This window comes from Geotrypetes seraphini, chromosome 12 (genome assembly GCF_902459505.1).
Source record: "Geotrypetes seraphini chromosome 12, aGeoSer1.1, whole genome shotgun sequence".
Lineage (NCBI taxonomy): Eukaryota > Metazoa > Chordata > Amphibia > Gymnophiona > Dermophiidae > Geotrypetes > Geotrypetes seraphini.
Window position 1 is genome coordinate 8,346,185 of NC_047095.1, and position 15,763 is coordinate 8,361,947.

The following is a 15,763-nucleotide window of genomic DNA, read 5'->3' on the forward strand; positions in this document are numbered from 1 at the left end:
CACTGGCGCTGTGGTGTAAACAAAATAAACAAAAAAAGACTTTTCCTCTCTCTGTTAAATCCTAGCTCAGCTCTGGCAGGATACAAATTTCAAATCTGACACATTATAATCACAAAACAGAAAATAAAATTTTGGGTTTTTTTACCTTTTGTTGTCTGGTCATTTTTCAAATCATCTTGGTCCCAGGCTCTGCAACAAACGTCTTCTGATAACTTGCTTGCCAGGGTCTCTAGCCCAGATCCACCATCTCTCCTTTTCTCAACTACCCTGTCATCCACATCTCTTCCCTCCTTCCCCACCAGTATCTCAATCCCCCCACCATTTCTTGTGTCCGACTTCTCTTCCTTTCCTCCCTAAATCCCATTGTCCACCATCTCTCTCCCTCTCCTGTTTTTAGATCCTTATTTCTTCTATCCTTCACCCATCTCCCCTCTCCATGATCTCCCCCAAGTCCATCTCCCCCCTTCACCATCCATCTCCCCCCCCACCAAGTTTATTTCTCCCATCTATCTTCTCCCCATCTCTCTTCCAGTCCACCAACTCCCCATCTCCCATCTCCTTCCATCTCCCTTTTTTATTTTTCATTTTTTTATGGTACACAAAATATTTATTGTGGTGTAGCACAATTATTAAAGATTTTAGCCAGAAAAGAAAAAGGCTTTACACTATCTCTCTAAGGCATATAAATGTGAGACCCATCAGAGTGGCTGGGACAAGGACATTTCCTTGTTAAGGTTAGCCAGTGTGCCACTCTCCTGCCGCCACCCCACTGGAACTTCCCAATCCCCCCAACCTGTGACACCCCCCTCTCCAGATCCCCCTACATCAGTAGACCTCCCCAAACCTGTAGACCCCCTGGCACTCCTACCACACCCCTGCACCTTTCCCAAAGAGAGTCCAGTAGGAGGGATGCATCTGGGAAGAGGTCTGCCGGTGGCGGTAGCGATCCACTCCTGCCACCACTCCTTGCTTCTTCTCTCCACTGCGGCCCGCCCTCAGTGAAAACTTCCTGTTTCCACTTGGGCGGCCAAATGAAGAGAAGATGCCTGGAGTAGCGGCAGGGTAATGAATTGTATTCGCTACCGCCGCTTTTGCCTGGCCAGGGAGGAGAGGAGAAATACTTGCGGCCAGGAAGGAGAGAGCCTTCTGCCGCCGATCTGCACCAGAGACCTGTTTGGGATTTCCCTCTGCCACCGGAGTTCTTGCTTTGAGATAACTTCCAGTTTTGCAAAACCGGAAGTTATACCAGAAGCAAGGACTCCTCTAACAAGGGGGCCGACGAATCGGTAAGTCCGAATTTCTTAAAAAACAAACCAATTCACCCAAAGTGAATCGGAGAATCGATTTGAATCGCGAATCGGGCAGCACTATATCAGACCTCTCTAGGAAATTAGTCAAATCAAGGCTATCTGCAGATAAATTCTGCTGATTAGCTACTTCAGTTTTTATTCTCCTAGGCCAGTGATAGGCAAACTCATTAGTCAAAAGAGCCAAAGATCAGCCGTACAACGGTTAAAACTTTTTTTGAGAGCCATACCCCGTGCCCGCTTGTGTTATGACGGCTACGTCAACATGACTGACACCCTGCTCGCCCGCACGTAGTTGAAATCAATTCATGGCAGAGCCTAGAGAATGACACGGGGAAAAATTTGTCTTCACCCCATCCCATCCCCGTGAGCTCGGTCCCTGTCCCCGCAAACCATCTTATCCCATCCACACAAGCCTCGAATAGTTTTATACTGAACTTATTATATTAAAGTGTAAAAAGAAACAATATTCTGTACAATTGTCAATTTATAAATCAGCGTCTTCTCCCCACTCTCTCTTCCCCATTTCACTTCAGCATCCTCATCCCACTCTCTCTCCACTTCCCTTCAGCGCAAGCACATAAAAACAAGCAAGCAATTTTATATCATTTTCATTCTATTCATTCATAGAAATTAAAGTCTAAATAATGCCAGTCACATAACAAAACATGATTTTACAAAAATAATTCCCTGAACAGTCAAGCCTGCAAGGATTACTAGATGTCTTTCAGCAGCTCCCCTCCCTCCCTCCCCCTTACCTTCATGGCCAAGTCAAAATGATCTACCAACAATAAAATTTTAAAAAACACAAAGCACACTGTATGCAGAGAAAATGTTAATTATAATTTATATTCCACAGGTTTTCAAAGAGGTCACGGCAGATGACTTTATGGAATGTCATCTCAGTAACTATACAAAAATAGACAAATATACCCCCTCCCTTTTTATTAAACCACAATAGCAGTTTATAGCGCAGGGAGCTGCGCTGAATGCCCTGTGTTGCTCTCGATGCTCATAGGCTCCCTGCGCTAAAAACTGCTATTGCGGTTTAGTAAAAGGGGGCCATAGTGCAAAATATAGACAGCAGTTATAAATTCTCAAAACGGACACATTTTGATCACTAAATTGAAAATAAAATCATTTTTCCTACCTTTGTTTGGTAATTTCATGAGTCTCTGGTTGCACTTTATTCTTCTGACTGTGAATCCAATATTTCTTCCCTTCTTTCAGCCTCCTGTATGCTTCCTCTCCTCCAGACCTCATTCCCTCCCCCAACTTTTTCTTTCTTTCTCCCTGCCTCCTTCTTTCTTTCTCTCTCCATGCCCCTTTCTTTCTGTATGTCTGTCTTTCTCTCTCTCCGTGCCCCTTTTCTTTCATTCTCCATGCCCACTTTTTTCTTTCTTTCTGTCTTTCACTCTGCATGCCCCCTTTCTGTCTGTCTCCTATCGCCCTTCTTTCTTTCTGTCTCCCTGTCACCCCTTTCTTTCTTTCTCCCTGCCCTCCCCCAAGCCATCGCCATTTGGGAACAGGCCGCCACCACCGCCATTGGGGAACAGGCTGCCACTGCTGCTGGGGAATAGGCTGCCACTGCCACCATCGGGGAACAGGCCGCCGCCGAGTTCTGAGCTCTCCCTGCTTCCCTTCCCCGTAAAGAGGACGCTGAAGCGCCGGGCCAACCAACCTTCGCCACCCGACGTGAATTCTAACGTCGGAGAGGAAGTTCTGGGCCAGCCAGGCAGCAATTGACTGGCCTAGAACTTCCTTTCCAACATCAGAATTGACGTCGGGAGGCAAAGGTTGGTCGGCCCGGTGCTTCAGCGTCCTCTTTACGGGGAAGGGAAGCAGGTTGGGGCACCCCTGCTCTAGACAAGCCGCAAGCCGCACTCAAGCCGCTAAAGAGCCGCATGTGGCTCTCGAGCCGCAGTTTGCCGACCACTGTCCTAGGCAAATAATAAATTTTTGAGAGAGGTGGTTGTGAAGCCTCTTTTACCTTAGGTTTAACCAGTGTGCTACACTGTGAGCTAATAAGTTGCATAGCAATTGTAAAACTAGGTCCTATAGGCATTGTAAAGGAGGTCTACTTTTCAGCATAGTTTGGGCTTCAAATAGATGTGAGTTATATGGACGGAACTTAGGCACAGTTTGGACGTCCTTAATGCAATCTGCTAAATAGCTCTTTGGGTTTTTATTTTTGCTTTAAGCTCGAAATACATTTAATAAGGCACCACATAAACAGGGCACATCAAAACAGATATATTGCATGCAAAACCTTCTATTTTTGTGGACAGACAGAAATGTTATTTGCTAATTAGAGGAAAACATCCATTAACTGAAGCACAGAGCATATGAAAAAAACACAGCTTTAGGTTTCTTGCTAAAGAGGTACCCTTTTTTTCTGACTAAACAGTGTTCCAGTCAGCTAATTCTTGAAAGCAAAGAAAATACATGAAAAATAAATATAGATTGCATACATAACTTCATTTGCAAAAGCTTAAAAACAGAACCCCCCCCCTCCCAGATACAGACCTTAACATGGCTTCTACTTCATTGCAGATCATTAAGGTGCACCTGCAAGGTAGATTGCCACAATTAAAATATGTGTTGGGATTTGTCTGGAAGATGAGAACAGGGCTTTTACCCATTGAGCCACAGCCTCTACCACTAATGTCTTTCTTCCTCACATCTGATATAATAGCTTAGGGATCTGCTAAGCTATGATTTTGTCAGGTATTTTCACCTTCACATGATTAGGATCACTAAGCTCTCATGATAGGAACCCCCATGACTGAAAGGAAGCAACTGTGTCTTACAAAGTAAAAGCCCTGTGCTCATCGTCCAGAGGTCATAGGTTCAAATCCCAGCATATATTTTAATTGTGGCATTTTACCTTGCAGGTACACCTTGATGATCTCACAATGAGGTCACCATTGTGCAGTTGCACACCTCCATTTGCAATGAAGTAGAAACCATCCTTTTAAAAAATAATTCCTAGCATATTATAAAACTTTTCCTCCCTTGTAATCCCAATGTTTTCCCTGTTATTGTATATTTATCATGTCAGTTCTTTATTGGGTTTTATTTTGTTTTTTCCTTTTCCCTTGTTTTTTTTTAAATTGTAAACCACTTTGATTTAATTTTCCTGTTAATTAATTGCAGTATATCAAATTTATATAACTGTAACTGTAACTATTTCTATGAGATCCTGCAGCCAGCTGCAGAGCCACGCTGCCACACACACCACCTGGTACTTTCATATTCTCCTTAGTTTCTCATGGACCATTGAACAACTGTAAGAGGATAATAAATGGTTGATAACTTAACTTGACCCAGATTTGGTCTAGTGACCTAGAGCTGAATGTCTTTCTATGCAAATGCCTGAGCTGTCCATTCTATCTAATTTGCTTTTTATTGGGAAGACAAATTATCCATATGTATTAGATTATATTATTCTGCTCCAGTAGTCTCATATCTATGTTAAAAAAGGAGCGTTTGCCCTTGCTGGTACTGTATGAGTCTGATATAGAAATATGTCTGCTTCATTTGTAGAACTGTCATTTAGACCTAAGGGGATGCTGCTCTTAGAGAAGAGAATGCCTAAATACAAATGTAAACTCTTTTTATTATTCATATAGGGGTCCTTTTAATAAGGCACGCTAACCAATTTAGTGCGTGCTAAATTGGTTAGCACGCACCTTAGTAAAAGGACCCCATGCTTTTTTTATTTTGAGTTTGAAATAAGTTAGAACTTTTTATTGCTTAGACACGGAGGAGGCAATTTTTGAGACTGCTGAAGCAGAACTACATGCAAACATTTGCACTTGCTTTTTCTGTGGGAATCTCTTCCATAGGAAAAAATGCTCATGGATTTGAAAATATAAATTATACACATTAGTTAATTTTCCTTCCCTGGTCTAACCATGCTCCCAGGAACACCTTTCTTTGTGGCTAAAAATTAGTTCCTTTGATTTCTGTGAAGCCAAGCCTGCTGCTGTGCAAGATCGGTCGGTCCTCTTTTATTGAACTTTGATTTATTGTTGGCCTATGTTTTAATGAGATTTTTCTTCTAGTATTATTTCTTTCTTTTGGTTTTCAGATTCTGTCAGACAACAAAAGTAGGAAGATGCTTCCACTAAGGATTTCAGACTCTTGAAATCATATGTTTATTTGATGTATAAATATGGGACTCATTTTCAAAAAAGAAAGACGTTCAAATGATGGCATAAATCAGCACTTGGATGTCCTAATCGCCAGGACGTCCAAGTTCCGATTTTCGAAGCCATCTTGTCTAGATGTCTTTCTAGGTTTTTTTTGCTTACTGTGCATCCAAAGTTCGTGGGGGTGGAGATATGTTATAGGCGGGCTTTGGGTGTGCTTAACCCTTGGACATCTTGCGGTGATAATCAAAACTTTCCCGACATGCCCTGGATGGAACTTAGATATCCAGAGCTAGACCTGTTTTAAAAGCATCTAAGTGCCAAAAAGGAACCCAAACTAACTAGATGATCACTGGATGGATTAGGTAATGATCTCCCCTACACTCCCTCATTGGTCGCTAACCTTCCTGCTTTTTCTCATACTTAAAATCGTCCATGGTGCCAGCGGAAGAAACAGAGTGATGTAAGTGAAGGAAGAAGCTCCTATCACTAGGAAGGGTAAATTAGTTAGGCTTGGAGTCCAGAGTCAATACCTCACGTTTTCTTCACTGGCTCTAAATTCTTACCTGGTCCTTACTGATCCTTCATTTGTTGAAATCTGGATTTTTTTTTGGGGGGAGGGGCTGAATGATCTGTTTTTGTAGTAATCTAATGCACTATCCTGTCCCTTTTAAATTGGTTTGTGGTATCCTGAAGGGTCCTTTGCACCCCTGGGGCAATGGATTCACTCCTTGGGCTTGTTAGGCTATATTTATGCCAATAACACACATTGCCTGTGGTCCCTGAGGAGTTCTGTTCTGCTCTTGCTCTAATCAGAGCTTTCTAATAATTGCAAATTGACTTTTAATTAATATAAATTGCTCTTAGACTGTCAGCAGACAGGGATTTTGTCTATTGGTGCTAGTGGGGTGCCTCTTCTAACATCTTATGTAACTATGAAGACTGCTTTATAATAGTCGAGGTTGTTAAAGAAGACTTAAGTAATTATTAAGGTGCATTACATCCATAATCCTTGTTATTTGCCCCTTAACATGTATTAAACTCTAAAACATGTTAATATTAAGCTACTGCAGGATATGTTTGTTTATTAAACCTTATTATACCCCTGTACCGACAACGCACATTTAGGTAGTGTACAATCTAAAATCAACGGTAAAAGGAAAGGAACTTCATAATTAAACTAAACTAAAGTAAACCTTAAGTTTATATACCGCATCCTCTCCACGGAAGTGGAGCTCGGCACGGTTTACAAGAACTTAAAATATAAGACGAGAAAGGAAAAGGTTTACATGAGCTTATATAGAGAATGGAAGAGTAAGGGGGAAAATAGAATTACATGTTAGAGAAGAGCCAAGTTTTCAGTTGCTTGCGGAATAGTTGGAGAGAGTAAGGTCGTTCTAGAGACCTGTGATTTTGAAGAGAAGAGATTTTCCCAGTTTACCTGCATAGAGAATACCGCGTAGAGAGGGGAAGGATAGTTTATATCTTTGGGTGGGTCTGGTGGAGTCAGGACTCGAGGCATTAAAGCAGGGGTGTCCAATGTCGGTCCTCGAGGGCCGCAATCCAGTCGGGTTTTCAGGATTTCCCCAATGAATATGCATTGAAAGCAGTGCATGCAAATAGATCTCATGCATATTCATTGAGGAAATCCAGAAAACCCGACTGGACTGCGGCCCTCGAGGACCGACATTGGACACCCCTGCATTAAAGGATAGTGGGATTAGGGGAGGAAGGATGCCGTGAATGATCTTAAAAGCCAGGCAGGAGCATTTGAAATGGATTCTGGAAATCACTGGGAGCCAGTGAAGATTAAGAACATAAGAATAGCCTTACTGAGTCAGACCAACGGTCCATCAAGCCCAGTAGCCCGTTCTCACGGAGGCCAATCCAGGTCACTAGTACCTGGCCAAAACCCAAGGAGTAGCAACATTCCATGCTACCGATCCAGGGCAAGCAGTGGCTTCCCCCATGTCTTTCTCAATAATAGACCATGGACTTTTCCTCCAGGAACTTGTCTAAACCTTTCTTAAAACCAGTACGCTATCCACTTTTACCACATCCTCTGGCAACACCTTCCAGAGCTTAACTATTGTCGGAGTGAAAAAAATATTTCCTCCTATTGGTTTTAAAAGTATTTCCCTGTAACCGTGTCATTTCCTCCATTCAGCTGTACTGTTTAGAAACCCTCCCAAACTCTGCTATCTAGTTTAGGTGGAAAGCAAAGAGTCATGATCAAGTTACTTCCCTTTTTATTCAGTTACACTGACTTCTGGTCAAGTACTGCATATGGTTTAAAGTCATGTGTTTGACCCCAAAATCAGTACACCTTGGGTTTCCTTCCTATTTCTCTTTAACAATTCTTTATACTCTCTTCCGTGACCTTCGTTCCTTGGTCTCCAATTGTCTGGTTCTTCCTCCACCCAGATTGGCTTACCATGAATGCACATGAAATTCTGCTATTTCCATTTTCCGTGTCTTTGGAATAACCTGTCTCCTTCTATTAGAGCTGAACAGTCATTTATCAGATTTAAGGTTCTATGAAAAACCTACCTTTTCTCCCAGGCTTTCGGCATCGTTTGAGTCAGGGATGGCCGCTTTGATGACAGAGAACAATGTAAAAAGTGTTTTGTAGCTGTCTAGCTTTTGCTATAAGATTTAGTCTGAGCGAATACTTTTTTTTTTCCCCTATAAAATTTGGAGTTCTTTTTCTAATTGTTTTTATATTAATATTTAATATTGTAAACTGCTTAGATCTTTACATGTTGGGATATAACTTTATCTTCCAACAGGACAATGCCCCAGCACATCGAGCAAAGGACGCTACATTGGGAGACCCTAAACTTCATTGGTCTAGACCTCTGGCCTGCGAATTCACCAGACCTAAATCCAGTTGACTACTGGATCTGGGGGCTGATACAAGAACACTTCTACCAGTCCCGATTTATATTTGAGCCAATACACCCCCTTCCAAAATTATTGCAGGCTGCCGCCAGGCTCTGCACCCTGCCCCACTCCTTGTCCTAGCCTCATACCTCTACTGCTGATCCCCGGTGGAGGTGCAGTGGGCAGGAGTGAACTTTCCAAGTTCCTGCCCCGTTGCTAACTGGCTGCCATGTCTTCGGCCGCTGAAAAGCATGAGCAGGCGCATGATTTGGCGCTGCTGCTCAGTGCTGAGCGGCTTCCTTAATGGCTCCTGCAAATTCTTGCAAGAATTTGCGGGAGCCAGTAAGGAAGCCGCTCAGCACAGAGCAGCAGCATCAGATCACGCACCTGCTTGTGCTTCTCAGCGGCTGAAGAAACTCGCGGCAGCCAGTTAGCAGCGAGGCAGGAACTTGGAAAGTTCACTCCTGCCCGCTACACCTCCACTGGGGATCGGCAGTAGAGGTATGAGGCTAGAGCAGGGAGGGGGTAGGGTGCAGAGTCTGATGAGGGAGGGAAGGAAGGGTGCTGGGTGCAATGCCTGACATGGGAGGGTGGGAAGGGTGCTGGGTGCTGTGCCTGGCAGAAAGGGAGCTGGGTGCAGAGCCTGACAGGGCAGGGCACTTGAATATTAAGCCACCCAACTTATATTCAAGTCAACCATTTTTCCTCCTTTTTGGGAGGAAAAAGTGGGGTCTCAACATATATTCGGATCAACTTATATTTGAGTATATGCAATGAAACCTTGGTTTACGAGCATAATTCATTCCAGAAGCATGCTCTTAAACCAATTTACTCGTATATCAAAGCGAGTTTCCCCATAGGAAGTAAGGGAAACTCACTTGATTCGTTCCACCTCCCCTCCCCCTCTCCCAAGGCCACTGGTGCTGCTCCACTTTTCCCCCCACCCCCGAGGCCACCTGTGCTGCTCCACACCCACCCGCGATCCGACATCCCCCCTTAATCTGGCATCCCCCCCCACTTGCGTTGCCCCCCTGCCACGATCCGGCATCCCCCACTCACCCACCCACCCAAACACAATCGCTTACCCCACTCTGGCACCAGCACTAGTACCAACGCACAGGACATGCAGGTGCTGGTGCCCGAAGATCTTCCCTGTTGCTTGTGCTGGTCCTTGAGCATCTGCGCATGCTCAAGGCCTTCTAATTCTCGTTCTCTCCGAGTGGGAGATGCCGGATCGCAGGGGGTGGGGGGGGGAGTGTGCTCGCAAATCAAGGCAAGCTCGGTTTCCGAGGCACGGATTTTGCAAGTGTTTTGCTCGTCTTGCAAAATAGTCGCAAACTGAGGCACTCGGAAACCGAGGTTTGACTGTGTATGTATGTATGTATGTGTATATATATATATATATATATATATATATATACACACACACATACAGTGAACATGCACAGACAATAGTACTTACAACAGTTCAGAAGAAATAAAAATATATGTAACCTGTACCATAATCTAATCTAATCTAATCCTTAGGTTTGTATACCGCATCATCTCCACGTTCGTAGAGCTCGACGCGGTTTACAGTAGGAGAAATAGGAAGGAACTACAACAGAGGGTTAGAGGTAGAAGTGTGAAGAAAATTTAGAGGACTTGGGATGCCAAGATATAAGAGTTTCCTTGATCCCTAAGTTGGAGGGAGACTTACATTTTTTGAGAAAAGCCACGTTTTCAGATGTTTGCGGAAAACTTGGAGAGAGCTCAAGTTCCGAAGAGGGGAGGTAAGGTTGTTCCAGAGCTCAGTGATTTTGAAGTGGAGGGAGGTCCCTAGCTTTCCTATGTGGGCAATGCCTTTTAGTGAGGGGAAGGATAGTTTTAATTTGTGGGAGGATCTGGTGGTATTAGGGTTTGAGGAATTCCAAGAAAGAGGGATAAAGGGAGGGAGGATACCATATAGGATTTTGAAAGTTAAACAGGCGCATTTATAGTGGACCCTGGCGATTATCGGAAGCCAGTGGAGCTTGGCCAGGAACGGGGAGACATGGTCAAATTTACTTTTAGCGAAGATGAGCTTGGCCGCGGCATTCTGAATCCATTGGAGTCTGTGGAGGTTTTTCTTAGTTAGGCTTAAGTAGATAGAGTTGCAATAGTCCAATCTGGAGAGGATGATGGATTGGACAAGGAGGGTAAAATGTTTTTGATGGAAGCAGGATCTAACTTTCCTCAGCATGTGAAGGCTGAAAAAGCATTTTTTTTTACCAAGGATTGGAGGTGGTCATTGAAGGACAATGTGGAATCAATGATGATGCCCAAGACCTTGCTCGAGAACTCAAGCTGCAGAGAGGAGCCAGAGGGTAGTGGGATGGGAGGTGGGTAGGTGATCTAGTTTTGGACCAAGCCAAAGAAGTCTTGTTTTGGACTCATTCAATTTCATTTGCACAGTGTGGGCCCAGGATTGTAGGTTCATTATACAAGAGGATATGTTCTTAGACAGGTCGGTGAGGTTCGAATCGGTCTCGAGGAGGACGAGGATGTCGTCTGCATAAGTGTAAATTGTTTCAAGGGGGGATAGGTGGAGGAGTTTTAGGGAGGACATATAGATGTTGAAAAGGATAGGGGATAGTGGAGAGCCTTGCGGGACTCCACAATTCAGTTTCCAGGGGGAGGATGAGGTGCCATTCATGTTAACAATGTAAGAATATCTCAATATGTCCAATATTCAGGTATTATCAAAGCAATATCCTGAAATTAATTTAAGCATACCTATGCTGCAATAGGGGAGTCAAGACTGCCATTTACTCTTCAGATAAATCTGAAAGGTCACTGGATACAAAAGCATGAAATAAATGTTTTTATTGTGCAGATCAGAACAAATGGGGTAAACTTCCTTCTCCTGTCATGCAACACCGTGGAATAGTCTTGAAATATTTTAACAGGTACTGCCTAATACTGAATACTGCTGAAATCCATGCAGTATTTCAATTTTATAAAAATAATTATGGACTAATAATCACTACATGAGGCCTCTATCTGTCATCTTGATCATGGCCAACTCAATGCGATCTCTCTAAACAAAAGGGGCCCACGCTATCCGAAAGCGCAAATTTGACGGTAAGCCATTGCTCCAGCAAAGTAGGTAAATTGTGCTAGGGTACAGTTCTAGGCAGGCCCACTAAGCACAGATTCCCCCATCTGGAGCGGTTTTCCAGATCTTCAAGTTTTTCCTCATGTGCAGGGACCTGCTTCTTTCAAGGCCTCAAGGGCCTCCTCAACCTGTACATCTGCATCCTCGATGACCAATACCTGTTGCTCAAAGTCAAGCGTTCTCCTCGTTTTATCAACAAGCAGCAATTCCAAGTGTGACATCTGTGAAGAAAGTTTTTCTAAACACAGTTTCAACACCTTACCGACTGCCACTGTAATCTGATTAAGTTGCTGCTCAGTGAATGCAGGGGGCGCCAGACTGAGGACGCCACCATTTTTTCTTCTCCCCTTCGCAACTTTTTTTTTTCCCCACTTTTGCCTGATATCTCTCATTCAAATTTCAACAAATATCTGTCCATAGAAATCTCCACTAGCTCAGGAGAGAGTTTATTCCTGTCTGGAACTTAGGCATAAAATAAATCTGATGAGGCATGGGGACCCTGAAGAGACAAAACATGTCTGCCTCTCACAGTGCACCACGTTATCCTAAATTTTCTGTTTTATAAAATTGCTTTGCTTCTTACTAGTTTTTAAAAATCTATGCCAATGTATCTTTATGCTTTTATATATTTCAAACCAAGTATACATTAATACATCAAAGTCATTTCAAAGAAAAGAAAATCCAAAAAAGGAAAACAGAAGAAATATTACATGACTGAAGTCTACCATTTGTAAGAAACCCAAGTCCGATATCAGAAGAAATGAGAGCTTTATTGCAGGGGTAATGTCTCCTAATGGATTAATTTTGTGCATACCAGAACAGTAATGAATCTCGGATCTAAGCTAGGGTATGTTGGGTATAATATATATCTTTGAAATTCACTGCTGCTCACTTTAATACTTGCATCTTGCCAGAGAGAGCTTCCTTCTGGAAATCATAAAATATAACATATACAGGCAACTTATCAAGGTGTGCTTGGAAATTGCTTTTAATCAGGCCTGTGGTGCCCGGCACAATGGGAAATATTTCTGTATCTTCCTGCCACATTTTCTTGCTCTCTGACTGCATTGCTTGGCACTTGAATCTTCTCTATCTCCACATGATGCATAGAGTAATCACTTGGCACTGACACTTCTATTATCAATGCCATTCTTGTGCTTTTCCTCTTAAGATTAAGTCTTTACTTCATTTTTTATTTTTTTTGCATCGAGCTTTTTTATCTGTTGGAATGGGGGATGTCCCAGGTGATCACATTCTCTTTATTCTGGTATTGTGTCTTTGCTTCTCCTGTTACACAAGGAAATTAGGATCAGAAAAATTGTTTTCGTATGTGTATATGTATAAGAGCCCACATCCTGGCTGCCCTGGTTAGGCCTACTCTTGCTATCAGAAGCTAAGCAGGGTCAAGCCTGGCTAGTACCCAGATGGGGGACCACTGGGGAATACCAGGGGCTGTAGGCTGCAGGGCCCCATACACTGCATGGAAGAAGGCAATGGCAAACCACCCCTGTACTCTACCTTGAAACACCACAGGGAGGATTCTTCACTGTGCATGCAGCCATGGGTCAGTGGCCAACTCAAAGACATACACATACATGGCAGGGAGGGGGGACAGGGTGTATTTAGATATATGTGCGTATATGTATATATATATATAAATTAATTAATTGTATTGGTAAGTGAGAAAAATCACTTCTGTTCAGATCACTTCACACAGAATCAGCCAGCATTTTGCAATTTTTATATCATGTATGAGCTCAGCCAAACACATCCTTTATAGCAAATTCCAGCTTTCTTCAAATAACAGAGCTCTTACATGCCTTCAGGGAGGGATTCTACAAACGGTGCTAGTACTTGCGGCTGCCTAAAAACCAGCCGCCGATCGCATGTCAGTTGCACAGTGGCGCCATTTATAGAATCGCAGCTACCTCAAACATAGGTGTCGGAAATGTAGCTCAGGGTTTTCGAGGTCTACATTTCCGGTGCCTGTGTGTGACGTGAATTGCGTCCACAGAGGCGCTCAAGGACACCTAAGGTTGTTTCTGGCGTTAGCCATGCCTATTTCAACCTTAGGCATTCTAAGGTGCCCCTCTAGGCGCCTACATCTTTGTTTTAAAATGATTTTTAAAAAAAATTTATCATTTTATTAAACAAATTATCAAGAATAACTTTTTGTACAGTGTATGATCAAGACAACCAACTAATACACAACGAAGAAACTAAAATAATAATATGAAGATAATTATTTTGCTTAATCAATTTTAAAGTCCAATATAGAGGATCCAAGATGGTAATCTGAGTGAAAGTAAAAAAAAAATGTGTATCAATTTTATCAATAAGGCGGCTAGCTGAAAGTGGTTCACAGGGGCAATAACTAACTTAAGTTGTTAATGTCTCTCCTTCAAGACATTTCATGGAGAGAAACCCTGTTAACTGTACAGGTTCAAAGAATACATAATTAGAAGATTTATACTTTACTATGCATTTACATGGTTATCGTAATAAGAATAAAACACCTATCGCAGTAACCCCAGGTGTAAGAAGCAAGAACTGTTTTCTGTGCTTCTGGATTTCTTTTGTCACATCAGGAAATATTTGGACTCTCTGTCCCATAAATTCTTTGTGTCTATTTTTAAAGTATAACTTTAGAATCCAATTCTTATCAGGTAGCAGGGCAACTGTTACTAATAAGGTAGCTGACTAGCTACCTCCTTCATTGAAGTCTCCAGGATCGTGGTTAAGTCCATTTGTTCCTCCTCTACCTGAGGTTGTTCCTCTAAGGTTTTTGTAGGAAGATAGTAAATTTTTGAAAAGGGAGGAAAATTATCTTCTGGAATATTGAGTACTTCCATGAAATATTTCTTTAAGACTGCTTTAGCCGAAAGTAAGGGTACTTTTGGAAAGTTCAATATTCTAAGATTATTTATTCGATTGTTATTTTCCAATATTTCCATCTTTCTTAAGTTGAGAAAGATTATCTCAAATAAAAGTCATTTGCACTTCCTTTACATCCAGTTTAAAATGATTTTTAAAATCGTTTTTAAATGGCTTTGCCACTTAATTTAGGAGCCGGTAGGGTGCTTACCTGCCCTTAACTTAAGGCACAATTTATAGAATATGGGCCTTAGTGTTTTAAATATGCACTAGAGAGAATAGACTGATGCATAGAAAAATGTGGTGGTATTTCAGCTTGTATGTCTGCATCAAGGGTCTCTGTTGAAGAAAGCAAAAGCAGTGAGCAAGACACCATTGTGCTGAGCATCTTAGTCAGAACCCTACCTCATGTGATATCTAGCACCCAGTCAATCCCATTGTATTGGGCGGCTATACCAAGGGCGGCTTATGACCTGGTTTCCCTGAGTGGGCCCGCTCTTACTATTGGAAACTAAGCAGGGTAGGCCTGGCTAGTACCTGGATGGGAGACCACCTTGTACTCTGCCATGAAACATCATAGGGGGATTTCTCACCGTTCACATGGCCAATTTGGTGGCATAATCCATCTTTCCATACCAAGAGTGAGCAGTAGGAGCCTATTCTATAATTGAACTTTGGCACTTACATTTATGATAGAATGTTAGCGTAACCCACTATGAGCATGCCTAACATTTTAGAGCTCCCAAAATATCAGTCCTCATATTAAAAAAAACTGTTCTAAAATTAATTGCTGCGCTAAAAAGTGGTCCTAGCGCACCTTTGTACAGGTCTTTCCTGTGCACTAAGGCCAGTTTTATTACAGTTGGAAAATGGCCAGTTTTTCATTTTCTTAATTAATGGCCATGCATTAACAAAAATAAACCTGTGAGCCCTTACTGTGCCCACTTTACTACATACTGTTTGTGCTGCCGTTGGGAGGTGTGTGTGTGGGGGGGTGCAACCCCCACATTATAGAGAAAACGGAACTTCCCCCCCAAAATCAGAAAAAGTTCAGTTTTCTCTATAATGGAGGGCTCTAACTCCCCAACACCCCCCAACAGCAGTGCAAACACTATGCAGCAAAGTGGGGGGGTTCCTCACTCACACCACGCTTCAGAGCTCTTTAAAACTGTTTTCCCGCGACGCGCTGGTGTCTTGCGCTAAATTGTCTGCCCTCCATTGTTGGCGTGCTGGTGTCTCGCGTATGACTGACTATGAACCGCCAAGATGTTACTCGCCTTTGGGGTTTCCTCGCCCCTGGGAGAGCTGGTAATCTGAAGCTGCAGGGACGGGGCCCTTACATCGGGGCTCAGAGTTGTTTCTAGTCCAGGAAGAACCGCAGTGGTCTTGCCTATTCCCTGCATCCTCTG

The 15,763-nt window shown here is 42.8% G+C and overlaps 1 protein-coding gene and 1 long non-coding RNA gene across 4 annotated transcripts in view; one reads left to right on the forward strand and one right to left on the reverse strand.

The window, feature by feature from the left end:
- Positions 1-15,763, forward strand: part of VAV3 (vav guanine nucleotide exchange factor 3) — a 571,528-nt gene that overhangs the window by 284,883 nt on the left and 270,882 nt on the right. The window lies entirely within an intron of this gene.
- Positions 12,061-15,763, reverse strand: part of LOC117346585 — a 146,813-nt gene continuing 143,110 nt past the window's right edge. For both annotated transcript variants that reach the window (XR_004536640.1, XR_004536639.1), the window contains exon 3: positions 12,061-12,767. This is a non-coding gene — a long non-coding RNA (uncharacterized LOC117346585). The remainder of the gene's footprint in view (positions 12,768-15,763) is intronic.